Genomic DNA, 10260 nt, shown 5'->3' with positions numbered 1-10260 from the left:
CAGTTCGCGCGTTCCTCGCACCACTGCTCGCGCGTCCGTCCGCTTCTTTGTCCACGGTTGGCTCCTATCCACTATTCACGTCAGCGTTCCCAACCTGCGCCTCCCTCTGTGAGGGCGTTGACGTCACTGGCTGGCAACACGGTGTTCGAACCCGCCGGCACGGACGGCTAGAGATGCCGAGTCGCCATGGGCGACGACGCTACGCGCTCTCTGAGCACGGCCACGATCACAACGAAAGACACACACACACACACACACACACACACACACACACACACACACACACACACACACACACACACACACACACACACACACACACACACACACACACACACACACACACACACACACACACACACACACACCGCGGCTATGCGTTGCAAAATCACTCGCTCACTCCGCCACATCGTCACAGCAAGCGCCCCTCAAGGCACAAAACGAGGAGATGCGACGAGTCGGCGGCGGTTGGTGTAGTTGGTCGTCGGCACAACGGGTGCAAGCATTCGCTAGTGCCATTTCTTCCTCCATGTCCAGCGCTTTTCCCCGCAGCTGCGCTGCGAGGGCATTGACGGCACTGGCACATGGTGGCTGGCAGCGACGGCATGACACTGCTTCCGGTGGGCGAACCTTGGAGACTGATAATGCACCGAACGAGGATCGGCGGAGCCATCAAAGCCGAGTCACCGAGGTCTTCCAGGATACCACAGGCCCTTAACCTGAAAGGCTTCCATGACGGACACCTCACGGAGAGTGAGCAGACCAGGTGGTGCAGCTTCGGAGTTGCGGTCTTGCAGGAACCAAAGGTCCTAAACCATGTCGAGGTCTTGCAGGAACCGAAAGGCCCTAAACCGTCCCATGGCGCACACCTGGTCTAGTTTTCTCCGACCTCGTTCTGACGAGTGCACACAGCAGGTCGTCGGAAGGAGCCGCCGCCCGCTCAATGCCTTGCCACCAGAGACTACACCGCACCGCAGCAGAGAACCAGAGAACCACGCACCGAGGGACGGAGCCACTCTTGAGGTGGTGGTGGCGGGATCGCGCGCATGACGTCACCTGCGCTGGCGATGCCTTTCTCGAACGGCGGTGCCGGGAGCTGCAGCAGCGCGTAGAAGACCACGCCACCACCAAGACCCACGCCAGGCTCGATGATGGCGACGGAGGAGGAACCGGCGGAATCGCACGTCATCGAACGCCAGAGGTGCAGCTCGCACCGCGGAAATGGTCACGCGCCATGGCCGGGTTGGAGTCGCTACTAGCCGTGGAACGGGTACCTCCAGTCTTCCCCACGACCATGGTCCGTCCCGGAACGCAGCCGGGGCCCCAGGTTACGGGCGTCAATGTGAGAAAACGCCTCGGTCCCGCGGTCCACGGCCACAGCTCCAGCCTCGGCCTAGGGAGCCTAGGCTCCCTACCTCGGCCGGCCGAGCCCAAGGGTGCCCTGCCGCAGCTCGTGCGTTCCTCGCACCACTGCTCGCGCGCCCCTCCTCTTCTTTGTCCACGGTTGGCTCCTATCCACTATTCATGTCAGCGTTCCCATAATACCAAAACAATGGCATGGAAGGGTACGAATGTGTGACTAACATGACAGATAGGTGATGACATCAATAACGTCACATGCTTGTCAGTGATGTCACGATTAACGATACTAAAATGAGGTGTGGCGCATGCCCACATTGGATATGTGGGTATGAGCAAGGGACAATAAATAAATAAATAAATAAATAAATAAATAAATAATAAATAAATAATAAATAAATAAATAAATAAATAAATAAAGAGATGTCGTCGGCGTCGCGCCAACGCCTCGGCAGAAGATGGGGCCCGCGATGCGGAGCGCAAGCGGCACAGCGGAAATGTCGGGCCGATCTGCCATTTCGTGCGGCCGAGCTATAGGCAAAGACGTAACCAATAATTGAGAAAGACTGAACCGTCGAATGAATGAACCGTCGGGATTAACCCAGTGATAAACACTGGGGTTGCTCATTTCAGCTTGGCTTCGTGAGTACAAAAAGTCACTGCGTCACTAAGCCGCAACAAACTTTTACTCCATGCGCCCAAGTGTTTGTCTATCCTTTTTTTTGTGTTCCTCTGTACTTTCCCATTTTTAGTTATAGCAGGATTGGTCGCACCATCCGCGGCATTCAGTACAAGTCGCATAAAAAAAGGAAAAACAAACCTACACAACATATCAAACATGGCGCCATAAATAAATAGGCTGCCAAAGTTTGAATGAAACTTGTAAAATCAGTTATTCAACAACCTGCCAAAAATCTAGCTTTTTTTTAATCCTAACGTAATATCGGCGAAAAAATGTATCCCGAACATGCTAGGGCTAAATCAAAGGTGGTATTTCGTTTCCGCTTTCAAGAGTTCACATGACATTGACATGGTTTCGACTTGTGTGCGCAGTTTTAGGCATGCACCCTTACTTGCTACAGAAGAGTCGCATTACAAAAGCTGCACACTCGTGTTTTTACGAATGAGAGTTGTTCTGCTATTAAAAATATCCTGTTCGTGTTTCATCTGTCCGCGATATTGCACATGCACGTCAGAGTGCTTGCATTATACACGCGGCCTGTGGGCCTCCGCAATGCTTACCACCACGATCTACCCAGATCGCTCGTAGAAACACTGCATGCTTAGATTCTGTATAGCCACGAGCGCATTCAATTTTGTTTGAGAGATGGACAGATGTTGCCAGAGTCATCGGCGCCAATTGGCAATTCAGAGCAGGAGCAATACGTGTGCTTCCGTATACAACAACAGTAGCGCAACGCCAACACTAGCGTCACCAACAACAACACAACAACCGAGTACATAAACAGTGTGCTCATTTTCGCAACGCTTTGAGAGCAGCCACTCAGCACGAAGCTTCATCGCAGCTTTGGATGCATCAAGGAGAAGCAAGGAGCCGCCACACACACGCTGGCAGAACACGCTTCACCGAATCGGCTAGTATCGCCTACACATGTTGAAAACGCTATGGAGAATGAAAAAAGAAATCAAAATGTCTGCTGTAGCACGATGAAATAGAAGAAAATAGAAGAAATAAGCTTCGTGACGGCTTTGGAAGAACATCGAACCCCGCGCATTGTACCAATAGAGAAGTGATCTAAAATTCGCAGCCAAATTTATTCCGCGACCCCGCATAACTGCTCCTTTATGACAGAAACAACGGTGACCGCCCCGCACGGCATCCCCGTCGGCGTCTTTGACGACAGCAATAAGAAAACAGCACGAAAGAAAGACAATTACGCTCAAACACTCACCTTTTCGCAGACGTCTTCTGAGCCTTTTGTTCGAAACAAGCGAACATTTTATGCACGAAGAGAGAGAGAGAGAAAAAAAAGTGGTAAAATGCCGTAGGGAAACTTTCTCTGAGTTGTCATTCGATCGCACGTTTTCGACATTCTGTTACATCTTCCTTTTGCTCTTTCTGCGTTTTTTTCCCCAAATCTAGGCACAACTGCCCTGATTTTTTCTGCTTATTCCCTCAGTACTGAAAAACATATCCAGCCGTCACCCAATTGCATGCCACCTAAACTATCTCAAATATGCAGAGATTTCCAAAAAGGATTTAGAGAAGACAGCCATCTATATTTTGGCGTGTCCATCAGGTTAAAGTGCTATTTTCTCTTATTTATTTCTTGATTTATGTAAAGAAGATTGCCCCAGTACGCCCCAAGCTTTATGCAGCCCAAGGAAGAAGTCGTCGAAAGGCCAAATGAAGAGAAGAGTAGCAATTTTAGATGGTGAGAAACAGGTTAAGTTACCAGTTTTTCAGCCTAGCAAACCACACCCATAAACACAAAAATAAAAAATAGAATAAAATGAACAATCGATCTCTATGTTGGCAGGTGCGTAGGACTTCTCAAGAGCTGCAGCCTCTGAGGCCAGACTGATTTTTTTGCATAACACTGCATCGCCTGAGCGCGTCAAGCGAAGAAATTGCGCGAGAAAACGACATATAGTACGAGTAATGCTGAAAAAAAAAGCAATAAAATACGTTTTTTTTTTTGTTCTTTTTCTACAGTTCCTTTTTTTGAAGTTGAATCCTTTATCCTGTTTCTCAGCGACAGGATAAAGGCAAGGGGAGAGAAAAGGAGTGGCGAGTAGTGAGTTAAGTAACACCAACACACTTTTGAAACAAAGGGGGGCGCGTCGGCCGGAGATAATCATGGACGCGGAATGAGAAAATTCAATTTACATATAAACCGGACACCCCTGAGCTCGGAAAATTCTCGAATTGCAAAAGAAGGAAATGGCGGCTAAAGAAAATAGGATGAGAAAAATAAACAAGACAACGCGTTTTCATTTATGTTGCTGTTTCTCTGGCCCGCTTGCTTCTTTTAAAACCCGCCTAGGATACGTTGTATTGCTCGTTATAAGGCCCTTACGGGAAGCAAATCTCGTCAAGCAGTGCTTGAAAGCTTGATTATCACATCAAATTTGTTACAGGTGGAGAGGAAAACTGTGTATCGCTTCATTTCCGCGCATAATTTCTTTCCTGTTCCTGTTTCTTGTGAGCGCATACTTTATCTTTTCCACCGACGAATGCACCATCACGCGAAGAAGCGAGAGTGTTCACTGACATAAAACTAATATTAATGATGACGTAAAAAAACACGCCCAAATTAGAAAGCTGATTGTATGTGGGCTTTGTTTTTATCTACCATCACGCGTCTAGTTTTTTTTTTTTTTTTTTTTCGTACTGCGCTAAGTTTCTGTGACTGCTTGTGTATGCACCTCATGAGGCAGCCTTTCAGTGGCGTTCAAAGGATCTCACGGGCGAAAGGTTATTTTTCATTTATAAGCGACCTACTCGTCTCAATGAGCAAGCTGGTGCTCTGCAGGCACCACTTGCATGGCCACGTCGCGAGTGTATATACAAGTGAACCGTGGGGAACCTGAGTCACGCCTACGAAGTTGAAATCGTCGTCCTCCTTTTCCCCTTGATCAACTTTGATTTTCTTTAAGCATGTCTTCTTTAGCAGCAATTAATGCTGCTTTCGCGGTGAAAACGGTCAAAAAATAAAAAAAAGCCTCTTACATGTTTCTGCAAGAAAATGAATCAACAAATAAATAAATAAATAGTCAAATAAATAAATAAATCTAAATAAATAAATATTCTTAAGGAAGGAGAGCACGGGCACCTTGAACGATAGTGTAAACAATTTTGCTGCGTTCGATGAAGTGTGACGGCACTTCTGCCGTCTTATTAGTGCTACTATGGTTACACGCTTATGCTAACCATGCTCCAAGAAATAAAAGAGACACGGGCATACCTTAGGACGTCCTTCATTTTTCTCAAATTGCTGGCCATCTGGTATGTGTGCTGTGCGATACTTTTGAGATTTCTTGTTCAGTAAGCAAATCGCACATTTAACTCAGAGGCGGGTTCAGATAAGACAGCCAGAGGGGGGTCCCGACAATTTTTTTATTTCAACGAGATTTTTATATGGCAAGCGTTAGTGAAAGCGATTTCGCGCGTACAAATGCCAGTTGTCTCGGATGTGTGTAACTTGCGAACATTCGACCTAACGTTCTTTCTACAATCACCTGTGGTTTAAAAATAATAAAAAATATACAAAATCAAAACCTACATTCAATGATCACAAGAAGTATAGTCACAGTTGAGCTCACTGATAATAGCAGTTGGCACAGCGATGATGAAATGCGCAACATGAAATCTTTGACTGACTGATGTCTCGGCGCTGCTTAGCGAGTATGAAATTCAAACACACCTCGTAGTCGTTCTCGTGGAAACGCCGCAGCTATATATAGCACTCAAATGGTGTCAGGTTACATCACGCCTAGTTGGCAATCACTCATGTTTCTTACTTTCACGCTTCATTTTACCCACCGGTCTGCGAAGGCGATGGAGACTAAGTCGATTATAGCCTGAGTTCTCATGTGTGCGAACAAGAAAAAAAAAAAAACTTCAGGGCCATCTTCGACAAGCTCTTTCTACGATTCCAAACAACACGACTAAAGAAACGCGTCGTTAATCATAAAATCAATCGTAATGTTCTTTGAGGAGAAGGGTGCTTTTCTTTTTCTGCTGTCAGATTACCCCGTCGACAAAGAGTGACCTACAAAAAAGTGGTCCCTTTCTCAATTTGCTGTTTGTGTTAAGGGTGCAGGGATATCCACAGTATGTTTTCAACGAGCGTCCTGCCTTCTTGATTAATCTTGATGAAGTCTCCGGTATTTCTGTTGTAATATTGTATACTAGTTTTATAGGAGGTCCCCCCGATAGTTTTAAGCGAAGCTTTGTAGGCTCACAAGTGTCGGTGGTGGTGGTGGTGGTAACGGCGGCGGTATCACGCTGAAAAGTGGGCCGATCCTGCAATAGTGCAGAAAGGGTCCAAGCTCAATTGCACATAATAGGGACAAAAAAAAGAAAGAAAGAAAGACCGAGAGAAACAGAGAGTGAGAAAGAGAGAGAGAAATATAGAAAATCACCACGAAGGTCAGATACACACACGACATGCTTCGCTTACCCGCATTTTCTCGACAGAGGGAAGGGCTGGTGTTTAAGCGAAGCTTTATTGACCCTTTTCATGGAGCAGTTTGTTCTCGGGAAATGAGATGGCGCTTTCGGCAGCGCCCCATCTGTTGCCTCAGCGAAAGCGCACGAATACAAAATCATCACCGCTTCTGCCCTATTTCTGTGCCATCAGCTGTCGGAAATGCAAGTGGGTTTTCGCTCACGCACTGTGCATCCATTCATGCTGCAAAATGGTTTGAAGACGTGTGCAGTAGTTCGCTGCAAAAATAGTGACTGGCATATTAAAGAATAGAATATGTGACCAAGTTCACGGACCGTTGCTACATACATGAGGCTTATAGCGCGTGAAAAGACAAGGACGAAGGAAGACGTGACACACACAGGCGCTAACTTGCAACAATCTTTATTACGTTACGCAAGTTAGCGCCTGTGTGTGTGACGTCTTCCCTCGTCCTTGTCTTTTCACGTGCTATAAGCCTCACGATGTCATATCAACAAGCCCAAATCACTGCATTACAGTGCTACATAGGGACAGCTTCTGTTGCCGGCCCTTCTCAAAGTACGACTTTCCTCGTGGATAAAAAAAAAGACACTTATCCGCCAGCGTTGTATCGCTAACCTCCAAAGAAAAGACTTCAACCCCGGGACGTCGGCAAGAGTGAGTACCGCTCGTTAAACAATGACAAAGGGAGTCAGCGCCGCTTCCTGGTATAGTAAGTTTCGCGCACGCTATCTACACGCATCTACCCCTACTCGCACTGCAAACTTACGCGCACTCTATCGCCAACGTATTAGAATATGTGAATGGCGCACACTTGAATCATAGGGCCAAAACATGGGTGACAGCGACTACACCGACAGCACACCAATGGCCGAAGGTAAATGTTTCGTGATGATCCACAGGAGTGAGCGAGTTACCAGCGATACTACATATTTGCTACAGGCTATTACAAAGTACAGAACAGCTACGTTCTAAGCCTTGTGTACACCAAGAACAAATCTATTGCAACTGAGCACACCGGTGAGCTATTAGACAGAAAATAATCAGATAGTGACCGCACCGACGAACTTCACTGAGTCACAAACGTGACAAGCCGCTGCTTCAAAGATTTGCAAAATAAAGAACGAAAAGCAAAACACTGATCCTGATTCACTTCATAAGCGGAAAGCTTGAAATACATTTTTAGCCTCGCTTTTAGAACAATCAGCACCATATACGATGCTCGCACCATTTGGACAAAGCTTAATGAGTTCTTAAAGCGCTTTTACATGTCCTATGAAGCTCTGGCCAAAGCTTCGTGTCGGCCACCCAGTCGGCGTCTACTATATCTCCCGAAACAGAGGTATCCTGAGCCGCGCCAGGTGTCATGTACATCCATTGTAAACACGAAGGCAACGGAGGCGGCTGAGGCAAGCATGGACGCGTCACCATGTGATCAAACATGGCAACGCCCGCGGGATCGCCGCGAAAAAGGTCAATAGGCTCACAAGTGTGGTGGTGGTGTCACGCTGAAAAGTGGGCCGATCCTGGCGATAGTGCAGAAAGGGTCCCAGCTCAATGGCACATGCCAGAAACTTTGGGTAACAGCGCAAACAGACGACCACAAGAAGGGAGACACGTACACACAAGCGCTACTTGTGTGTACCAACTCGCCCAAAAAGAAGTATTGATGAGGCACATACCAGGGACAAAAAAGAAAGAGAGAAAGAGAGAGAGAAAGAAAAAGAGAGAGAAACAAAGAAAATCACCACGAAGGTCAGATACACACACGACAAGCTTCGCTTACCCCCTTTTTTGACAGGGAAGGACTGGTGATTTTTACTTCGGGAACTCTTTTGCTGACTTTTTCATACAGTTTTTTGTAATGTGATATTTCGCACTAAACCGAAGCCAAAAAACCTAAACCGAATTTCGTTAGAGGGATGTTTCTTCGAGGATGGCGTCGCTCTTTTTTCTTCGCAGGTGCTCACGTGTACCACGTATAAAATGGAGTTTAACTGTCGTACTCATATAGGAGGGCTATCAATGACATGTGGTCGAGGGGGTAAAACGTATGTTAGGGCAAGACAACAATCTACAGGTGGAAGAAGCAACGACCCTTTATCACGTTGGTGAACTAAACTCCCCGTGAGCGTTATTTCTTGGCTTACACTTTTCACAACCTTCGTGTTCTGTGAGCTTGGTAGCGACACGCGAAGTGTCATTTGTGTAACACAACTATGCAATAATGCGGCCACAAATTCACATATAGTCGCACAAAAATATTGCCTAGGAAAAAGGACGAAGACACCGTTTGAGAGAGTACCTTGCAAGCGTAAGTACGGTATAAAACGTGGCCTTCTTAAGCAAATAAATTAAGCGCGATTACAATTTTTAGGTTTTCGATCTACATCCCTTGTCTACATTCAAGGAGTGTCCAGTGATTTTGAAGAGGTTAGGATTCTGCTGAGCTCAACCACTCAACTATGCTCATATTGAATATTAATTTATTATTCTTGCAGCATCGCATAACACCCCCTTTCGTTCCTTAATTGCGCGGTACCTTATGACCGTATTTTATTACGTATTAAGCAATATTCAGTGCCAGCATATTCTCAAACATGCTTTCTCCGTACAAATGCGAGCCATATTTGAATAAATTGGGAAGAATTCGCCCATCTCTTTCATGAAGGAGGAATCGCGAATTAAAAATTAGATTATGGGGTTTTACGTGCCAATACCTAAATCTGATTATGAGGCACGCCGTAGTGGGGTACTCCGTAAATTTGGACCACCTGGGGTTCTTTAACGTACACCTAAATCTAAGTACACGGGTGTTTTCGCATTTCGCCCCCATCGAAATGCGGCCGCCATGGCCGGGATTCGATCCCGCGACCTCGTGCTTAGCAGCCCAACACCATAGCCACTAAGCAACCACGGCGGGTAATCGCGAATGGGCTATTATTGTCGACATCTTACAGAAGACCGAAACCCGGAACATCATATGCGAGTTCCTAGGTCGGAGAACGACACATAGTGATAATAAAGACACGGCGCTTCGAAGATACTTGCCAGACAGAAGGCTTCGTGCATCATACATGCATTGCCGGATTCCGAGAAACATATTCCTCGGATGACACCAAAGAGATAAAGGCAAGGAGATGGGGAGTGTCATAGCGACGACAGGCTCTCCCCTCTCGGCACGTCACCATCAGGCCGCCGCCGCGAGTTTATTTCCGCTTCCGGGAACATAATTACGACGATGACATTACGTCGACAACTTGCGGGAATCCCATCTTTGCAGATGCTTGCGTATACTGCTGGATAGTGTCTGTCAGATATGCGCTTCGTTCAATGCCTACCATATTCCCAGAAAAGGAATGGCGGGTGCTGCGTGTGGTACGCGAGTCATCATTCTCGTTTGCAGTAGCGGGGTGTGTGTGGAACCGCAACAGTGTTTGGACTGGCAGCGTACCGGAGGAGCTGTCGGAGGCAATACAATGCAGCGAAACGCTTCTCATTGACAGGTTGGCTAAAAGTATAAATACGAACGACAGAACAGCATCTTTCGCGAATTTCATTGTCGTTTTGCTTTTGAAACTATTGAGAAGCTGTAAGTCTGATTATTGCTTGGATAGGAAATTATCTCAGGTTACTTCGAAACTTTAAATATGCGCGGAAAAAAACCCCTATAGCGAGAACATCGGTAGTTTGCTTTTTCGGGAAGATTCGCATGGCGGCGATGGACCGGCTTGTTTTTGTTGCG

Source organism: Dermacentor silvarum, chromosome 2 (genome assembly GCF_013339745.2).
Source record: "Dermacentor silvarum isolate Dsil-2018 chromosome 2, BIME_Dsil_1.4, whole genome shotgun sequence".
Taxonomy (NCBI): Eukaryota; Metazoa; Arthropoda; class Arachnida; order Ixodida; family Ixodidae; genus Dermacentor; species Dermacentor silvarum.
This window is presented reverse-complemented; position numbering follows the sequence as displayed.